Raw genomic sequence first — 22,280 nt, 5'->3', positions numbered from 1 at the left:
CTCATTAAAAAAATCAGATTCTCTCAGATAACCCATAAGATTATCTACCTCAACATCATCATTTAAAATTTCTAAAACAGTCTTCCCTGCTAATAAGTACTTTGCCCTAAGGCGATTAAATCTAGGACAGTGCACCAACATTGCCACCAGATGCCTCTCGGCATCAGTGCCTGAACTGTTGTCACAAGTCTTGCGCCCTGCGGAAGTGACCTAAGTTGTTAATCATCAAGTTTTAATATTGGAAACGTCATTCATTTATTTCAAATTGTGTGTGAATACAAAGCTGCCTAATTAAGTTGAGATTGATGTGGGAAAACAGTTACTTCATATATCCTGTTTGTTCCTTCCAGGATAATTTTAGACAAATCGAATGAATCCAGAATCCTCGGTGGCTGATATGACAGCTCCCTGGCTGGCTACTCAGAGGCAGAAGTTGGAAGAATTTTTCAGTAAATAATTATGGTGGTTTACAAATGGCTGTCTATTCTCCGTGGCTTTATTGTTGCGAGGTAAGATCGTTTTTGTGTTCCTGTGAGGATAATGGCAGAAATTGCCTTTCTGGGGTCATATTATTAGTGAAATGGATGGTGTTAGGTTACTGATAATGATGGTGTGTTATCCGCCCTAAGGGTGTCCAGTTTTGGGGTGGATATTTGGGGAGAAGGATTCTTTATGCTTCATACTTAATATTTTGGATTATTCACATGAATTTTGAAAGAATTTTTAGACCTTCCTAAACAGATTTGTAGTGTATTCACTTGAAATTATGGTCTGATAAGTTTTTCATATGTTATCTGTTATCAGATGACTTATGTACCAATGAGATATACTATTATACTGTGTGTGTTTTGAGCAGTTTTGACTTTGAATCTCTGCAGAATGAAGGGAGACCCTCGAACCAAGCTATACATAGTGTGTAGAAAGAAGCATAGCTGAGTAGGTACCATTAGCTGTGAAAATGAGTGGTAGAACCGTAGATACTACCATAAGTTACTGGTTAAATGAATAGGCAAAATGTCAGCGTCAAATTGAACGTAGCTTAACCCACAGAAGGGTCGATAGATACCAACCTGACCAAACCTAACCTAGGACACAGTGACCTCTCAAGCCTTGGCTGAAACTTGGAACACTTTGTTCCTTACAAAGGAGAAATGATGGATTAGTGGAGTTATTTGACAAACCTTAAGTTAACTGCTGCTTCAGGTAACTCGGAAATCGTGTGCTAGTCATTTTTTGTGCGATTTTGATTTTGTTTCTAATTCAAATGTTATGATGACTTGAACATTTTGAGTGACCAAAGAGTTAACCTACAGCTTCAAGTATGGCTACCAGCATAGAAGGGTAGCCATTACAAAGACACAATGCTATGCAAAGATTTGCTTGGTATTATTATGTGGTGGCAAATACTACTATTTCAGGAGAGCCTTTAGTATTCAGTTCATATCATGAAGTAAAACCACAGGCAGGGTAATTTAATCCCATATTCAGGATATTTTTAAAACTAGGCTAATATAATATTACTTGTTCATTATATCCTGTACTTAAAGAGATAGTTACCAAAATAGCGGTGAGTGATACTTGTGAAATTTCAACAAAATTATCAGTGAATTACAGTACTGTTCTTTGGACAGCACAAAAAACTGTATTTAACTGTTGCTAAAAATACATTGAAATTTTTTTATTATTTTTGTATGATAGATATGATGTGCTTAATGGGACTTACAGCAAACTGATTGTAGGCTTTATTACCTCCTCACAAAGACCATTACTACTCAAAATATATATACCTGCTGCCATACCCCATATTACTGTAGTCAGTGAGAATCTGACATATAAAACCTTTTTCAAAATGTTTCGTCAGAAAAATTAATTTGACATAATTTTATGGCTAGGGAATGTCGTCAAAATAAAACGGACCGTCTAATAAAAAGCAAAATATTGTCGACTAGATTTTGGGATTGTTGCAGTCTAAAAATTGAAGTGATTTCAACCATTCTTAGATGATATCTCTTGCTTCCTACAGTAAACTTAATTTATTTTGAGCACCTGCCGATGATATACCTTGAGAATTGTAGCTTCGTCTAATTGATCACAGCATGTGTGTCACTGGTAAGCCATCTTAAACCAATTAAGATATCAGATATTCAAAGTTGAATCATTTTCCAGGATTATTCTCCAATCTGAGGATTGTGAATCCTGATACGTCAGTTGGAATACGGATTCACAGCACATGTAGAAGCGACTGTATGGAACATACACGGCAAGTTTCGGGAATATGTATAGGCAAGTGAATCTCCATTCAAAATCTTCAGTTAGGACGAACCTTATCGCTGTTCATCAGACGCCCAATCTCAACCTAACTCGAACCTTTCGCAGATGCAAGATGAGCCCTGGAGGGCTCTCAAGCTTCATCCTCACTAGTTTAAGGTAAGGGAAAATTTTGCTAAGTATTAGGTTAGCTCAGCCTAGGATGAATGACCCAAAAGTGGCTTGAAGGTAAAGCACGGTATCTAGCTTAGGATAAATTTTTCTGTGTGAAAGGACCCTAGGATGTATTGTTAAGGATCCAGGGCATGGTGAATCCTTCCTGAACCAAATCAGGACTGGATAGTAGATCCTTTGAGAGTTGGCTAAGTAGGAAAGGATGTATTAGTCAGGGGTGGTTGGTATTTTGGGCAAGAATAATCTGATCAATCTTGGTTGTCCCAATTTAAGTTTGGCAAGATAAACTGTGTAGGCTTCAAGTGAAATTGGTCTATAATCTATATATAAACATCAAGTGAAACTGACCTATAACCTATACATAAACCAAGTGAAATTGGCCTATAACCTATATATAAACGAAGTGAAATTGGCCTATAACCTATATATAAAAATGTCACTAGCCTATAACCTTTGGTTTACTTGACTGCAGTGTGTATAGTCATTGTCAAAATCTTAGAATGTGTTAAAACGTGATGGAAAGGCGACACAACTGCGATATACAGGTGATGCAAAGTACCAGACAATAAGACTGAAAGTAGGTTGTAACACTTGTTATAGATTACGTGTATACAACTACTTTATACAACTAGTTGTGCAAGAAACAGCTATTTTCCTCTCATCCGTATAGTACTGTACTGTATCTTACAGAATACCCGTGATCAGCCAAGTTTGAAGAGAATATTCTCATTCAAATTCAGTAAGAAGAAACCTTTCAAAAGAACTAAATGGTTGGTAGTGACGATTATACAAATGCACGATTTTTTCTGTAGCTCCAAAGTGAACTCAATAAAGAATTCCATGGTTCAGGACTGACGTTGAGTCGAGATATAGTTACCAGTTACTAAACTCACTCAAAACGTTTTTTCAGCAGGTTAGCATGTGAAGGGATATTATTTATTGCTTTAAGGAACTTTTCACAGCTGTCTTGAAAAGGTTCAAGAGGCTGATTTTGCGAGTTGTGGAGCCTAGAATACAGTACTTTCAAGAATAAAAATCTTGCTAAAAATATTGTTGAGTAGTTGTTGGGAGACTTTCTTGAAAGCTGCAGAATATTCTACACAAATACAGCTATACAGTTGATGACTTTCATATACAGGCGAGTCTAGACTTGTTTGGCAGGATGTTATGTAAGGAAAGGGAGCTAGTTTAAACAGTTTAGAGTTCCAGATAACTAGATTCTTTTGCAAGCAATGTACAGAGCAAGAAATAGAGTAGCATCAGCTAAACATTTTAGAGTGGTCAAATAAGCTATGAAATTTTTTATTATTTTAAATATTGGTAATCAATTTTCATATAGCTCTTGGAGTAAGGGATTTAGATTTTTGTTTCTTGTAGAATTGATGAGAATGATTCAGTAGATGGATAGTATATAGTCAAGATTAGGAATGGCTTTCAGTAATGGAATCGGTCATTATATCTGTACTTCACTATATTTTGTATACAAGACCTGATACACATTTTTTTATTTCAGAAAAACACACAGCACCATGAGTTCAGAGTGCCTTGATGAGGCCCCACCTTTGAGAAAGGACCCGAGATGGGGGAAAGAGGTTGCCAAGATGATTTTTTCGACCAACTCTAAGGCTGGGTCATTCTGCCGACCCACCAGGATAGTCAGAACGGACATCGACTGTTGGAGCAGCTTAAAAAGCGTAGACGTGGGAACAGGCAATTTTGGACACAACGAACACTTGCCACATTGTGGAGGAGACGAGAGAGGCCTTATGAAAGATGTGTGGAATTTTCAGTGCACAGTGCGAGTGGTGTGTTCATTCAACTGATGCACAGACTGGTAAATATTATGTTTGGTTTGTCACAGGATAGTTAAACAGAAATTTGTAAGGGACTAATATCTTGATAAACAAATTATATATAAGCAAAATGCATTATAAATTGTATTGCCCATCTCTTATAATTTCATTTTTAATCCCTCTTTTCCATAGGTTTTGACTGCTGCATGCTGGGAAAAATTGATACACAGCAGTATTTACACCTGAAGCAAGGTCTACACGGCAGTACCACATCCCTAGGAAAATTGATACACAGCAGTATTTACACCTGAAGCAAAGTCTACACAGCAAACCACACCCCTAGCATGGATTGTCAGCAAGCTGTTATCGAGGTTGCATTTACAAGTTTGTGTAACCAAATGAATTTTACAAGTAAATAAAAAAGTAAACTAAATTTTTTTGCAATAAATCCATGTACAGAGTAACTTCAAAGCTTAGACTACAAGTTTCTTACTGCTATGCAGAATGTACAAAAACCCTGTTACAATACAGTGCAGTTGTATAGTGTGTGTGTAAAGATCATCTAGGTCAAAAGAGCCTGGAATCACTTGTGTAAACTGCCGCTGAAGAATCAAGTAGGCGTTGCCCAGACTTGTCCGCCGACCTTGGTGGTGGACAGCCATATATATTTGTCGGGCATTACCAGTGCCTTCATCTCCTATGCCACTTCTCTGGCAACGAGAAACTGAAAGAGAAGGAAAAAATATTTTGAATTTTCTGAAAAAACAAAATGCAGTACTATAAAGCAATATGCAATATATTATTCAAGCAACTGAAATTTTATGCTTGTAAATGAAGTACTGTACATATACAGTGCTCCCCCATTTTTACATCTGAAATTTTATGTTGTAAATGAACCTGCTACATATAAGATGCTCCCCATTTTTACAGGACAGGTTCCAGAACCTGCTGTAAGATTACTTTTCACTGCCAAAATACATTTCAAACAAAAATATAATGCATATTTTACCATTTCACTGTAAATTGATAAAACTAAAATGATTACTATACATTATCATACAAAACTAAAATTAAAAAATTTACAGTATTGTATGATAATTTACAGTAAAGTGTTTGGATGGTTTGGGGTGTATTTTTTGTTCATTTCAAAGTAAACTCACATTACAGTACTCTCTTACTAGGCTTAATACACCCCTACAGCCTGTTTTGACAGTTAAAATAAAAAAAAAATACCTCAAACTATCATCCTGGAACACCCCAATATCACTTCAAAGTCATGTTGCAAAATTTTCTTTAGCCTACATAACTTTGCGCAATGTCTGGGTGTACATTTTATGTATATTGATATATAATGTGTTGTAAGATGATTTTGAAGTAATGTTTACTGTACAGGTACGTATTTTAGGATAGTTCTCACCATCTCCCATAAATTTATTAAAAAATTCTTCTCTCTCTCTCTCTCTCTCTCTCTCTCTCTCTATTAACATGATGGGACAAAATCCATTTATACTGTATTGATCTAATCACCATAACATTTAAAATCCAAATTTCATACGTAAACATAAAAAAGCAACACGAAACTAAACAAATCCACCAAGTTCATGAAAGATCAATGTTTTGCTTTGATTTATTGTACTGTATTTCGTTACAAGTTCAGTTGACTAAATCAGACACATAACGGTACACAAGAGAATATATTTTATCACTGTTGATGCTTCATCTCTAATCACCATAAAAATTAAAGATTAAAGATACCGTTCAGTATGCTCTATCATCCAAAAACACTTTACAGTACAGTAATATAATTACAGATACATCTTACATTACCCTTAAAATAGAGAGAGAGAGAGAGAGCTCATTAAGTTCATTCTTGGGCCCACCTAGCATCCCGAGGTGGGCCCCACAATGAGCTTAAATAGTTTACGATTTGTATTAAAGTTTTACTTAATTTGTATTACTGTAAACATAGATATTTTGCTGTGTTTATAGAGGATAGAGATGGAGAGAGAGAGAGAGAAGAGAGAGAGAGAGAGAGAGAGAGAGAGAGAGAGAGAGACACCATAAACTTGTTAATCTCATCCTGGGACCCACCTGTCATTCAAGGATAGGCCCCATAATGAGCTTAACAAGTTTACGATTTGTACAAGACTTACTTGATTTGTATAAAACATTTTATAGATATTTTGCTGTTTGTGTTAATATTAACATTTGAAAATTAGTAAATCATTTCTTATAATAAAAATTAATTTAGTCATGAAAATACGATAATTCGTGAATATTGCATTCCACAAAAATCCACAGCAAAATGAACCACATAAAAATGGGGGCCCACTGTACTGGCAATGCTTAGCAACTTCATTGCGTATTAATTTCAGAGACCAAAATTACAATGAAACCACTAATGGCCAAAAAACCTGTATTATAATATTTACCTGGGCTACATTTCCGTCGTGGCTGCATCCAAACAGTTATCCGTGGATTCTAATTTGAAGCTCCTGTAGCAGCAAGGCAGGCCAGGTTTAGGATACAGTCCAAATGTCCTAAAAGTAGACAGGCCTGTGGAATGATCTGGACACTGTCAAGAAATGTACTCTGATGGGTAGAGAAGGCATCACTTCCTCCCCAGGCCTGATTGAGCGTTCTTGAGGCATCATCGCCATGTCTGGTCCAGTTGCTTAGACATCTTGAGCTTCTGACCTGAAAAACAAAGTAATTGTTAGACAAACAACATGTTTCTTAGACAAACAACATGTTTCTTTTAAAATTATTCCAAAATTACTTTTTATATCTTTGTAAAAGGCTTTTAAAAATTATGAAAGGCCTTTTTTGCAAAAAAATAGAGAAAATATTAAAGATGGCCTTGTATGGACATAGAAAATATTCCAAAATTGCTGTGACCTTTGACAATATATAAATAAAGAAAATATAAGAAAATCACAGACCTTTGATTATATATAAAATAAAGAACATATAGGTAAAAGGTCGGGGTTATACCTGTAGAAAACCTATTCAAGATGCAATTATTTTAGATTAAGGAAAATATATTTTAAATCGAAGGTTATAATTGGAGAAAACGGATTTAAAATGCAATGCTTATAATCAGAAAGAAATTATTGAAACGTAAGGAATAAAAACTATGGAAAATTTATTAAAAATGTAATTTTTAATTATGTAACATTTACTTAATAAGCAACTGTTTTCAATGAGAAAAATTTATTGAAAAGGAAGGGGCTATAAATTGGAAAAATTTTGTTAACAGCAGTCACTTACGGTTAGGCCGATTCAATTTTGGGTTCGATCAGTCACTCGATTGTTTAGGTAGATGAATCTAAGTTGAATGAAGAGCCTAAGGGTATCACAGGTTAGGTTAGGCTATATTATTCACCCAGTGTTAGGTTAGGTAAGGCTTGGTTAGGCTACGTCAGGCTACCCAACGCCTTTGGGGTTTGACCAAGTCAATTTTGGGTTAAATTAGTCGCCTGATAGTTGTTGAATTAGGTGAACTTGAGTTAAGCACCTAGGAGTAGTAAGGATTGATTAGGCTATATTAGACACTTGGGGTTAGGCTAAGTTAATATAGGATGAATTTAACTCGTAGGACGTGTCTTAACACCAGGTTAGGTTATGTAAAACCAAGGACATATTATTAACACCTTAAGTTAGGCTACGCAAGACTAAGGATGTATCAGTGACATCAGGGTACGCTAGTCAAAGTTAAATTATGTTAGACTATGAAATGCTTTTTTTCCTACATTCAGTAGTGTAATTAACTTGACACTTAATGACAACTGGTTTCATTCCAGCCTAACACATTCTCATTAACAGACCTCTATTTTGTCACAGACTACCAGGAGTTAATTTAGTTAACATGAATGTTGGACCAATAATTAACCATACTTAAGGCCTAAATTCACATAGTTAATAACATTAATATTGGACCAATTTAATAACCACACTTATGGCCTAAATTTATGTGGTTAATAACTTGAATAGTGGACCAATTTAATAACCACACTTATTTAAGGCATAAATTCATTAGGTTAATAACATTAACCTGATTTTTAAGGCCTAACTTCATTCACTTTATAACATTAATTTTGGTTGATAACATGAATACTGGACCAATAAGCAACCTAACTGGTATTTAAGGCCTAAACTAATTCAACTGTTAACATTAACTTTTGTTAACATTAATATTCGATCAATCAATAACCACACGTTTACCCAAGGCCTAAATGCATCCAGTTAATAAAATTAACTTTAGTTGACATAAATACTGGACCAATAAATAAACTAAATGATATTTAAGCCCTAAATTAATTTAGCTATTAACATTAACTTTGGTTAATAACATTATTATTGGATCAATAAATACCCACACTGTTATTTCAAGCCTAAATTCATTTAGTATAATAATTTTGGTTAATAGCATTAATACTGGACCAATAACTGACCACACTGTTATTTAAAGCCTAAATTCATTTAGTTAATAAGAGTTTTGGTTAATAACATGAATATTGGACCAATAACTAACAACACTTATTTAAGGCCCAAATTCAATTGGTTAATAACATTTTTTCCCCCACAAAACGACATTAATTTCAACATAAATTAACAGTTTACCTTCACTCACCTTCAGTTAATAGCATTAACTCTTGGTTAATAGCAACATTATCGGACCAATAACTAACCAAACTTATTTAAGGCCCAAATTGAGTTTGTTAATAACATTCACTTTACACCCTATATAATTCCACCTTAAATTACGACATAATTTACCTTCACTCACCTTGAAATCACATTTGCCAACACTTCATAATGTAATTAACACTCACTGTTAATGATTTAACTTGCAAATATAATTAGAAGTTAATTATTTTCTTCAGTAACTCTTCTCAAAGTCTTTGTTGAACCGCCATCTTGGAAAATGATTGTTCCATGGACTCTGGAGTTTGGTTAATAATAGACTATTGACTCTAGTGCCATCTGGTGGGTGAGTTTTTGCATTACAATTGGAATTTATTCAATTTTATCATTTGTATAATTTGTTGTTATTATTATTATTATTAAGTCTCCCAACATCTAACAGAGAGAAGAGAGAGAGAGAGAGAGAGAGAGAGAGAGAGAGAGAGAGAGAGAGAGAGAGAGAGACTTGACTAGATAAAACAGGATTCAGTGATATTCCTTTTAACTGTGTGACGTTACAAGGGACTAAGGATCTTTCTTCACTCCATTCAGCAGAATGATCTAGATCTCTGTACGTCATGATAAATGCATTCGACATTTGGCAGTTCTCACAGAACATTGGTTTGTTCCAGTTTTCCAGTTGTCCGGAATATCTTTTATCACACTTTTTACAACAAGGAACGTCATAGATGCAACCAGAAATGTCTTTAGGAGAATTTTTCTTTATTAAACTCTACACCAGATTCTAGGAATTTCTAAAAGCCTTTTATATTACGGTAATTTGAGAATATTATGCTTACTAAATTCAAGTTTGTTATTAGCTGAATAAAATGTCTTTGTGGCTCTTTTCCATTCCGTGCTACATCTACAAAAGTTTTTGGGTATTTAAGTTTTGATGATTGGAATAATAATGAATAAGAGAGGCAATGCTGGATGATTTTTGAAATACTGAAAAGGTGAAATTTCTATCATGTCTAAGGACAGATACATCAAGAAAAATCAGATTACAACTTCTTTCTTCCTCTACGGCAAGTTCTATAGAAGGGACTAAATCATTTAGCCTAATCTGAGCTTTCTGGGGATTTTTGTGAACTGCCAGGCACAGAAAATATCATCCACTTTCTCGCTGTAGAAAGCCGATGCCCCTCCCTCAATCTCCCTCACTGTCTCTCCTTCAATCCCCCTCTCTCACTTACTCCTTCCCTGTTTCTCCTTCAATCTCCCTCTCTCACTTACTCCCTCCCTGTCTCATCCTTCAATCTCCCTCACTGTCTCTCCTTCAATCTCCCCTCACTCCCTCTCTCATTCTTCAATCTCCCTCACTGTCTCTCCTTCAATCTCCCTCACTCTCTCTCTCCTTCCCTGTCACTCTTTCAATCTCCCTCTCTCACTTTCTCCCTCCCTGTCTCATCCTTCAATCTCCCTCACTCTCTCTCTCCTTCAATCTCCCTCATTGTCTCTTTCTCCCTCACTCACCCTCTCCCTCCCTGTCTCTCCTTCAGTCTCCCTGACTCACTCTCTCCCTCCCTGTCTCTCCTTCAATCTCCCTCACTCACTCTCTCCCTCCTGTCTCTCCTTCAATCTCCCTCACTCACTCCCTCCCTCCCTGTCTCTCCTTCAATCTCCCTCACTTTCTCTTTCTCCCTCACTCACTCTCTTTTGCAAAACAGAAAACAGATAGTGTTTGCAAACAACGAGAAATCGGATGAAGCTAAGGTAATATCCGGTGTGCCACAAGGTTCGGTGTTAGCCGCATTGCTGTTTGTGATTATGATGATTGCAGACATAGACAGTAATGTTAAGGACTCGGTAGTGAGAAGTTTTGCCGATGACACAAGAATAAGTAGAGAAATTACTTGTGATGAAGATAGGAACTCGCTACAAAGAGACCTAAACAAAATATATAAATGGGCAGATGTAAAAAGTAAGTATATCTTAGTTTAACCAGACCACTGAGCTGATTAACAGCTCTCCTAGGGCTGGCCCGAAGGATTTGATTTATTTTACGTGGCTAAGAACCTACTGGTTACCTAGCAATGGGACTTACAGCTTATTGTGGGATCCGAACCACATTATGACAGAGGTAAATAGGATGGTATTTAACTCAGATAAATTTGAATCAATAAATTATGGTGATAAAGAAGGAATGATATATACATATAGAGGACCTAATAACGAGACAATCACAAATAAGGAAGCAGTTAAAGACCTTGGTGTGATGTTGAATAGGAATATGCTATGCAATGATCAAATAGCAATACTATTGGCAAAATGCAAAGCAAAGATGGGAATGTTGTTCCGGCACTTCAAAACAAGAAAAGTCGAACACATGATTACGCTTTATAAAACGTATGTACGTAGTCCACTTGAATATTGCAATATGATATGGTACCCACACTACCAAAAAGATATTGCACAAATAGAGAGTGTACAAAGAAGAATTTAAGGACCTTGACTACTGGGAAAGACTTAAATTCTTAAATTTATATAGTCTTGAAAGGAGAAGAGAATGCTACATGATAATACAGGCATGGAAACAGATAGAAGGAATTACCGAAAACATCATGGAGCTAAAAATATCAGAAAGAGCAAGCAGAGGTAGATTAATGGTGCCCAAAACTATACCAGGAAAACTAAGGAATGCACACAGGACATTAATCCACTACGCACCAGCATCGATAATGCAGCATCTATTCAATGCGTTACCAGCTCATCTGAGGAACATATCAGGAGTGAGCGTAGATGTGTTTAAGAATAAGCTCGACAAATATCTAAGATGCATCCCAGACCATCCAAGACTGGAAGATGCAAAATATACCGGAAGATGCGTTAGCAATTCTCTGGTAGACATCAAAGGTGCCTCACACTGAGGGACCTCCTGTGGGGGCAACCCCCACGAACTGTAAGGTCTTTAAGGTGAGGTCTCACTCAATCTCTCCCTCTCTTTTCTTTCTCCCTCTTTCACTCTTTCCCTCCCGTCTCTCCTTCAATCTCCCTCATTGTCTCTTTCTCCCTCACTGTCCCTTCTTCTAAGAGAAGACACAAAGTTGATGACCTTATGGGACATAACATTATATCAGTCTTCATTTCTTTATGGCAAAACAACATTGGAGAGGGACATCACGTCTTTGCCTCCTCCTGCTCCTCCTCCTCCTCCTGTGTGAGTGGGTGGTACTCCCCTCCCCCCCAAAGGGTGCTAAGGGTTAGGGGGAGCAGGAGAGAGCAGCTGTTTCTTTCCCCCCAGAAACCTTTCAATCCTGATTTTCCCCCATAAGGTTCTTCAGTCATGAGGATATCAGGAGGAGATTTTTGATTCCATACTAATTGTGTTTCAGACGATGATTGCAGACTGAGTCAGACAGAGAGAGAGAGAGAGAGAGAGAGACAGACTGAGGGAGCGTGAGAAAGATAGAAAGAGACAAAGATGGAGAGACGGATTCAGGGAGATAGAGATTCAGGGAGACAGAGAGAGAGAGAGAGAGAGAGGGAGATACAGATTGAGGGAGACAAAGATAGAAAGAGGTAGGGAGATAGAGAGAAAGAGGTAGGGAGAGACAGACTGAGGGGGAGATAGAGAAAGAGGGAGAGAGAAAAAGAGGTAGGGAGAGAAAGAGGGAGAGAGAAAAAGAGGTAGGGAGAGACAGATTGAGGGAGAAAGAGGTAGGGAGAGAGAGAGAGAAAGAGCAGGACAGACTGAAGGAGAGAGAGAGATATAGAAAGAGGGAGAGACAGATTGACTCTTACTCGTGCTCGCTGTAGAATCCGACACCGCTCCCCCAATCTCTCTCCTTCAATCCCCATCAATCTCCCTCACTCTCACTCCCTCCCCCTCTCTCTCCTCGGATCTTCCCCTCGAGTGCCAAGATCAGGAAGTCTCTTCCTGCTTCTACTTTCCAGGGGTCGCAGAGCCTCTTCTGATCTTTATCTTCTCTCTTTACTTAAAAATCTTCAGCTGAAGAAAACCCTTATGGAATGAGTCGACAGACTAGAATCAGCCTGCAGTCAGAGACCAGTTATAGGAAAAGGCAATAAAAAAATAAATAAATAAATAAATAAATGCAGGGGAATAGAAGACAAGGCCCACACACCTGAATTCTTCACCAAGAAGAAGTTAGACAGATTTCCTGTCCCACTGTCCCCTTTATAAGGCTAAAACATTTGTATTCAAGTACAAATGAATGATTGATATCCCTTACCAGGTACATACAAATACATGTGGAATTACTGCACACACAACCGCCTCAAAGCAGTAAAAACTGTGTTTAACATTTCAGCTACAAAGAAACAACACTTAGCTGCAGCCCACGGCACAAGATCAGGTTCAAAGTACTTCTCAATACAACAGAACTGACTTTCAGAGAGTGTGGTCTATTGTGCAACAAAGTTCATTTTTTCGACAGGTGTTCCTGGAAAACAAAGTGATAGACCCTGTACCAAATTCGAGCCTATACAGTCAGCAGAGCATTCTTAATATCACCTGTGTCTTACCTTTACAGGCAGTGGATCCAGGTAACAGAGTGGGCTCAGTCCACACGGGTATACATCATCCAGGGGTCATCACACTTCGGTTCGTCAAGGCGGACCCCGTTCTCCTGAGCCCTCCAGCCTAAAAAAGAAAACTTTTAATCAGATACTGATTATGTGTAAACAATAAATCAATCCTTGCATTATTATTATTATTATTATTATTATTATTCAGGAGATGAAGATTATTCATTTTAAACAAGACCAGATGAAAGAGCCATTATAATAACAAGACCACAAATAATAATAATTATAATAATAATAATAATAATAATAATTTCAGCTCAGGGCCATATACATGGAATATACAAATACAATACACACAACCTAGGTACACAAGATAACATGATAAAAATAATAATCGGCAGTGTACACACAGATGCCGAAGAAGCAGAAAAAATAGAATTCCCAGTAATGGTAATGACAGTAATTATATAGAGAATAGTAAAAGAAAATATTAAAAATTATAACAATTAAAAATAAAGATTGCAGACGACTAATTTCCAGCTGGGGACCTCAGGTGGTTACATACAGTAAGTCAGGTCCAGAAGGCTAAACACGAATATTGAAAACTGCAAAACTCTGCAATGATATTATTCACAGTAATAAAAAGGAAAAATACCAGTAACAACAAGAAACGTAGAAATAAAGTAATAATAATAATAGTGACATTCTGGATAATTGCAAAAATAGAGAATAAAACATTTAAGGACAGACGCCTCTGTATCCCATCTTTCCCACAATTTAGATCTCCTTCTTTCCCCACTGCTCAGGACGCTTTGAATGAGCAAATTGCTACCGTTTCTCAGTCGGGTGATCAGACTGGACATTATTCGTCTCACAATGATTTTCAAATCATCCAGGCGGTTTTCTATGAACATCGGCGTGACGGAGTGATAGTGAGGAATGTTTGTTTGTGAGGCGTCTCAGAAATGTCATTGTGAACAACAGTGATACGTCTCATGGTCTCTCGGGTACAGTTCGTCCAAAGGGAACACCCATATATAACAGAGCAGTGTGAGCAAAAGAGCAGCAGTTTCGTGTCTCGTTGACAGAAGGCAAGCCTCCTTGCAATCATGTTGCCAGTTGCACATGGTTTAAGATGCCTCTGTTCTATGCTTGCCGTATCTTTTAGGTCGTCCGTGATATTGTGGCCCAAATATGGAAATTCGTGTACGAATTCCAGACGATGATTTCAGAGTTAAATTTGTTGTTCTGCAATACACTTCAGCGATCTCGGGAGCAGCGACATACACTGGGTCTTGGTTTCGTTGTGTAGGATATCAAATTCCTCTGCATATTGGCGGCAAGTGTCGATGAGTCTCTGGAGACCTTTGCACTGATGGGGAAATCAGAACCATATCATCGGTGTAACAGAGGTTGTTTATTGTTGTTTCGTTGATAGTGCATCCGGTTGGGAGTGAGTTCAGTTTGACATTCAGGGCATCTGTGTCCGTGTTAAACAGGTAAGGAGAGAGAATGCCCCCTTGCCGGAGCCCGTTTTGGGAACCGAAGGTGTACGACAATGCGTTACCCCATTTGACACAGAATATAGAGGTGTGCCTCGTTTGTGCAGCTTCAGGAAGGACTTCAGGTAGTTTACTCTGTCAGATGCTTCTCTCACATCTACAGAACAGGAAAACAGGAGAGACTGATGATAGGTAACAGTCCAGCAACTCTTTCAGGATGTAGTTGCAGGTGTCGGTTGAGTGGTTTAAAGCCGAACTGGTTGTCAGTGGTGTATAGAAGGGGAGAATCCTCACTAGAAGAACGGACTCGAGTATCTTCGACGCAATTGTAGTAACTGCAACCGGGCGATAATTGCCAGTCGGCTGCATCCTTTAGCTTGTTTTTTTTTTTATTAATGGTATATTAAGTGAACTAAGAGAAGGGAGTCTGGGAGAAACTGGTGAATTATGCACGCACTGAATAGACCAGCTAACAAAATGTAAACTATCGGATGGCAGAATTTGAAAGCTTCAGCAGGCAGACCATCGCAACCGGGCGATTTATTATTAGGTAGGTTGTTTATGGCGTCGCTGATGTTACTTGGCGAGATGAAACAATGTTATCAGTAAGGAGGTTATCTACATCCCTTCGGGAGCCTTGAGCGTTTATGCAATTCAGGATACTGCTGAAGTGATCGCCCAACGTTCTGGCGACAGCCCCGTCACCGATGGGGTCTCCTACTCTCTGTGATAGCTTTTTAGTTTTGGGACTTAGAGATTGAATGTCTTTCCAAAGACGAGGGTAATCGCTAGATTCTAATTTCATAGACATTGCATCAGCCCTTAGTTACTTTTCATTCAGTCTGCAGTGCTTAAGGGCAAGTTTGAACTGCGCTCTCACCTGCCTCATTAGCAGTGCAAAGTGTCCTTCCCTCGGGCTACCATTTTGCCTCAACAGTAGAAACATTGCTCGTGAATGTGTGTGTAGATCCTTAACCAAGTCTTTCCATCCAGGTACATTACGAGAGTTGCCTTGACGAGATCTAAAGGTATCCCTTCCAGAGGCAAATATAGCAGAAATTATATTCGAACAGAACTCTCAGATCTCTCCTGTGATGGTCATTTCTACATTTTGGGTTAGCGCACAGTAAGGCGCCTGTCGGTTGAACTACTGACCGCAGCCTGGTTTCTGTGGTTTCTCTAAAGGATCTGATTTTCTGCTGGTTTTTGAAATCCCGGTTAACAGCAGGTGGGCGATCAGTTAGGGGGTTCACGGTAGGGAGGGATGGGGTACTGAATGACACCTGTAAGGGGATGTGATCATGGCCCATTGCAAGATTGTAGCGAATGTCGCAGGCCACAATAGAATCATGAAGTTGTGGGGACGTGATGCAGTGGTCCAGCCAGGAGGTTGTAATTGCGTCCATTTGATTTTGTACATAGGTATAGGAGGGAGGGAGGGAGGAGCATTACATTGCTAATTTGGAGAGCATGATTTTGACAGAAGCAAGTAAGTTCGTTATGAAATTCTGTGGGGTGAGAATTAAGGTCCCCAATCATACAAATATGATCAGCGGTAGAGTCGTGAATAATGCTGTGTAACTCACCTAAGATCATGCAGTACTGATCAAAATTATTGTCCTCTTCCCAGGGCATATAAACATTAATTATTAGGATCTCAGAGTCCCCTACTGTCACTTGAAGCCCCAGCAATCTATCACTCCCATAGGTCAACACATTCACCATATTGTCTAACGATTTGTGCCACAAGAAAGATAGGCCCCCTTTCGGGCGACCGACTACAGTGTGATCTGTAACTTGCATCGATGAGGTCGAGAAAGCTCTGAAGTCTTCATGCACTGAATCGCAGATGGCAAGGTCATGAGGCCAGGGGAGCGTTTGTTGCAATGCAATGATGACCTTGAAGTTTTTGCAGAACATGTTTAGGGGAGGAATGTTCCACTTGAGGCCAAAAATATTCCAAGAGATTGTATCTAAGTGTATCCATGGCAACTCACGAAGATGGGAAATGAATGAGTTGATCATTTGGGTTAATGGGGGGTTGGCCAGAGGGGGTGGGCATTCACTGGCCCCAGGATGTTGGCTGGCACTTGTGTGATATATATGTATATGTATATATATATATATATATATGTATATGTATATGTATATATATATATATATATATATATATATATATATATATATATATATATATATATATATATATACAAATATACATACACACATTATATATATATATATATATATATATATATATATATATATATATATATATATATATATATATATATATATATATATATATATATATATATATATATATATATATATATATATATATATATATATATATATATATATATATATATATATATATATATATATATATATATATATATATATATATATATATATATATATATATATATATATATATATATATATATGTATATATATGAATGTCTTTTCCTGTAATACTACAGTGTAATATGAAAATAAGAAGGCCCATAAAACACTATTAAAACGTTGAAACCATATATTTCGGGCACTTGTTTCTGTGCCCCTGTTCACTGGTAGAATATGGACAGGTGGAAAGTTACAATGGTATATATACAAAAACATGAAGGTGTGGCCTTAGGCCTCCGATGTTAAGGAGGTGGCGTTTCTTAAGAAGGAGGAGATTGACCAAATTCCCTAGTGGTTTTGGCCTCATTAGCTCCCGTTTGGCGATGGATCTGGCGGTGGCGTTTCTTGGGTCATCTTCTTCAAAAGGGGTCCGAGGATTAAGGTGTCAATGGCGTCCGATTTCCAATGTCCTCCTCAACGTTTTAATAGTGTTTTATGGGCCTTCTTATTTTCATGTATATATATATATATATATATATATATATATATATATATATATATATATATATATATATATATATATATATATATATATATATATATATATATATATATATATATATATATATATATATATATATATATATATATATATATATATATATATATATATATATATATATATATATATATATATATATATATATATATATATATATACAAATATACATACACACATTATATATATATATATATATATATATATATATATATATATATATATATATATATATATATATATATATATGTATATATATATATATTATATATATATATATATTATATATATATATATATATATATATATATATATATATATATATATATATATATATATATATATATATATATATATATATATATATATATATATATATATATATATATATATATATATATATACATACACACATTATATATATATATATATATATATATATATATATATATATATATATATATATATATATATATATATCACCAAAACCATTTACGCAAGCAAAACCAATATATGAAAAGCACAGTACTCCCCACAAAATCTAGAGCCGTAAAACTTTCTCATCTGGGAACAGAATAGGTGAATGTCCCCAGAATACTCACATGAGAAAGAACATCAAACAGAAGCGAAATATTTTTTGGCACTGTGCCACAGGTAAGGCAGAACTTCACAAGAAACCCCCCAAGTAAATAGGTTCATCAAAAGAACACTTCTATATCAGCTAAGTGCAAATGTAATAAATACAACAGCATGAATGCAGTCATTTGCAAACTGTAGAATTATCTTCCTCCAAATCTGAATTAGTATTTTTATTTTTCTCTGAATAATATTCTCTTGAACAGATTTGTTTTAAAAAAATCTATGGCAATTGTAAACAAGATCGTTTTTTATTCATGTACGTCTGACGGATGTAAAAGGGCTGAGCAATCCATCACATGCCCGGAAAAATATGCCCATTCTCCTCCAGAGTGACCTTCCCATACCCTCCCAGAGTCTAATCATCTCGTGCTGGTCACAATGCCCACCATTTTTGTACAAATTTTGTAGAAATTCACGCATACGTTCTTGCGAATGCTCTTAAAATTATCATATATATCAAGAGACAACCCCAAGTAGAACCTTAACCTCACTGATATCGAATAAAACTGTCATTTTACCAGGCTGGAGAGTTACCACTCAACTCTCAGTCAGGGATCAAAGACATTTTGAGACGCAGCAACAGACTACTTTGGAGGGATTCCAGCCCAGATGGCGCTCACTCCAATGTGTCTGAGACTGAGGCTGGAAAACGAAGGGAGTTTCTCTGCAGGAATTTAACCTCCAGAAGATACTGAAGACTCCATAATGGACTAAAACGAAGGTCACAGCAAACCACAAGGTTCGACGTTCTCATCCATTTGGTCAAGAGGCTGTGTGTATAACTTGCAGTGGAGCAGAGGCAAAGACCCTTGTCATTATATCTGAACGATTTTATTCAGTAGTGGATATTTTTGCCTTTATTTTCCTCATTATTATTTTATACCAAATGTCGGTAACCTGACAGCATGGAAATTGCTTACTGCAGCAGTGCACCTGTGGTCAGAAATGAGTGTATTACTGTATACTGCAATTATCTTCACACTGTGGAAATAAAGTAAATTCTAGTTTTTGGTTATAATATTCAAGGAACTTTTGTGGTCTAATGACAGATGTTCGCTGCAAAAAGCAGCTATTTGCTGTAACATGTTAACTGCATAACTGGTCCCTTGCTCAGAGGTCATGCAACACAGGGCCTGTCAGTACTTGCACAAGTGGCTATCAAGGAGTTCTAGCCATTAACACTACTGTAATACCCCTGGCCTCTTGATGAGTGAAATTATGCAACGCTAGGTCAAATCAGTTCTTGGACAGCGTACTTTTGATAATATGCCTCCATGAAGGTTTGTCCTTTATGTGCATTTCATACTTTTGTGAACAAGTTTTATTCGTCCAAAAACTTTATGTACCGCATGAACTGGTATACTTTTATTCTTTATAATAATATTAGTAATCATATTCGTACAGATTATTGCAGTTATATGTCTATGTATAATATTCTCCGTATCCCTGTTAGTTCTTGATTGGTACTATTGTTCTTTCAGAATGAATGTAATTTCGAGTTAACTAAAGCTTGGAATAGCAGCCAAGTTTGATTAACATAGTTCATCACAGTTTACTTAACTTAAAAATGTTAAGAGTACTGAAGCCCTCTCGACTGGACCTAGACCCAAGCTCAACTTCAGCAGCAAAAGAATGGCGTCACTGCCACAAGACTTTCTCAAACTTCACTGAAGAGCGAGGTGAACGTGCTCCCGATAAACTTAGAACCCTGAAGTACACTGAAGAATGCAATAGCAACGAAACTAACTGCTATTGCCACATCGGAAAAGATTTATGAAATCTTTGCCAGACATTTCCTTGCAACATGACAGCAAAAACCCGGTGAGGCTTTAAATGGGTCTTTGAGAGAACGGTAATTCTAAGTATTAGCTCCGGCGCCTGTTTTTACCTTGGAAACTGTTTTTTCCACACTTTTAGGGCTTCTGATACTGGCGGTGCATTTTGTTTGTTGTCGGCCAAATGGAATGTCCCTTCGCCGTGTTTAGTACTGGCCAAAACCCACTTAACAAGTTAAACTTGCGGACGGGATATGAACCGTTCCAAACAGACGTATATACCCGTGCTCTGTCTTGTGAAGATCGCTAAACCCCTTGTTGGATGGACTTCAGGGTCAATTACTTACATTCATTCAACAAAAACTGAAGGTAAATCCATAATTAGCAATCAAAAAACTGTAGAAAAAGTCAAGTTAGAAAGAATTCGCCGGTGCGGAGCTACTACTTAGATCTACTGAGAAAACTTCATAAGATTAGCTCACCCAACATCTCCTCGTCAAGAACAGCGAACCCAATGATCCTGATCCTAATGTTAAGAATGGCCAACCAATTCCGGTCCAGACTCCAATTCCATGAGGGCTAATACTAAACACGGCAAAACTGATTCATCTACACTTTCCCCGTGTTTAGTACTAGTCCCTGAGGGTCAAATGTATTTCACCTTGTTTAGTACTAGCCCTTGAGGGGTCAGATGTATTTTGCCTTGTTTAGTACCAGTCCCTGGGGGGTCAAATGTATTTTGCCTTGTTTAGTACTAGCCCCTGGGGGGTCAAATATATTTCGCCTTGTTTAGTACTGGCCCCTGGGTGGTCAAATGTATTTCGCCTTGTTTAGTACTAGCCCCTGGGGTCAAATGTATTTCGCCTTGTTTAGTACTAGCCCTGGGGGCTCAAGTGTATTTCGCCTTGTTTAGAATGTATTTTGCCTTGTTTAGTACTAGCCCTGGGGGCTCAAGTGTATTTCGCCTTGTTTAGAATGTATTTTGCCTTGTTTAGTACTAGCCCCTGGGGGGTGTAAAATGTATTTCACCCTGTTTACTACTAGCCCCTGAGGGTCAAATGTATTTTGCCTTGTTTAGTACTTGCCCCTGGGCGATCAAATGTCTGGCACCGAAGTGTCCATGTCTAGAACAGCGAACCCGATTATTCCCATGTAAAGAATAACGAACCCAATAATCTTCTGGTAAAGAATAGCGAACCCTGCTGCAAGTGGGTTCGCTAATCTTGGCATGATCCCTGTAACTTTGAAGCTGTCAGTGCTGAACAATACAGAGAGGAATTAATCAAGAGATGCTTTTATTAATGACTCGGCCTACCCCACGATTCATCAACGACTGTGGGAAATTCCCCACACAAGTACAATCTTTTCGTGTCTTACTGTAGAGTTATTAATCTGCTATCTTAAAGAAATTACTGATTTTATTTTCATTTTGTGAAATTGCCTTCTGTCGGGTAACCGACAGACGGGAACTGTGCTCTTTGTATCAGTTACTGATGTACAATCTAATATATCTGCATGTGTACGAGTTTTGGAGAAATATGCACATCTCTATTGCATGTCATGATGGTGAGGGTAAAGGAACCACACCTATTCGAGAATGACTCTTACACTGTTTTGTCTGATTTTTCTATGATGCTGCATAAATCATTTCCGTATTAAGTAGTTTATTTTTGATAACGAACTTTAAAATTATCATAGAGTTTTTCGTCAATGTGAACTTCGTAAGTGAGTTCCGTATTCACCGTAATTGTGTAACTCGACTCACGGAAGGAACAGCGTTTGGGACATTCTTTTGGAGTTGATCAGTTGTCACTTTGGAAAGGGAGATTGCCCTTGTTCCTTGAAGTTTGTAATTTTGGTTAATTTGAGTATTTAATTTTCATTTATGTCTTGATATGTTTAACCTTTAGCTATTAAATTAATTTTAAGTTCAAATTCAGCACGTGTTTTCAATGCCCTACATTTTATTTCATTTTCCAGTGATCCCATTTTAGTGGATGGTGAATATAATTTGATCTGATAAACTTTGTATTGTGTTCATACT

The 22,280-nt window shown here is 37.1% G+C and overlaps 2 protein-coding genes and 1 pseudogene across 5 annotated transcripts in view; 1 reads left to right on the top strand and 2 right to left on the bottom strand.

Moving 5' to 3' along the window:
• The window catches only part of LOC136838233 (gastrula zinc finger protein XlCGF57.1-like), a 41,396-nt gene extending 38,969 nt beyond the window's left edge, over nt 1-2,427 (top strand). For 3 of the 4 annotated variants that reach the window (XM_067103092.1, XM_067103093.1, XM_067103094.1), the window contains 2 exons: nt 351-509; nt 2,167-2,427. The gene's annotated coding sequence lies outside the window, so the exon portion shown is untranslated. The remainder of the gene's footprint in view (nt 1-350; nt 510-2,166) is intronic. The other variant, XM_067103095.1, reaches the window with a different exon arrangement.
• LOC136838228 (zinc finger protein 271-like) overlaps nt 1-22,280 on the bottom strand; it is a 526,618-nt gene that overhangs the window by 215,179 nt on the left and 289,159 nt on the right. The window lies entirely within an intron of this gene.
• LOC136838247 (zinc finger protein 585A pseudogene) overlaps nt 4,321-22,280 on the bottom strand; it is a 64,498-nt pseudogene continuing 46,538 nt past the window's right edge.

The sequence above is a fragment of the Macrobrachium rosenbergii genome, unplaced genomic scaffold (genome assembly GCF_040412425.1).
Source record: "Macrobrachium rosenbergii isolate ZJJX-2024 unplaced genomic scaffold, ASM4041242v1 282, whole genome shotgun sequence".
In the NCBI taxonomy this organism is placed as follows: domain Eukaryota; kingdom Metazoa; phylum Arthropoda; class Malacostraca; order Decapoda; family Palaemonidae; genus Macrobrachium; species Macrobrachium rosenbergii.
Note: the sequence above shows the minus strand (reverse complement) of the source record. Positions and strands in the feature narration are given on the sequence as shown.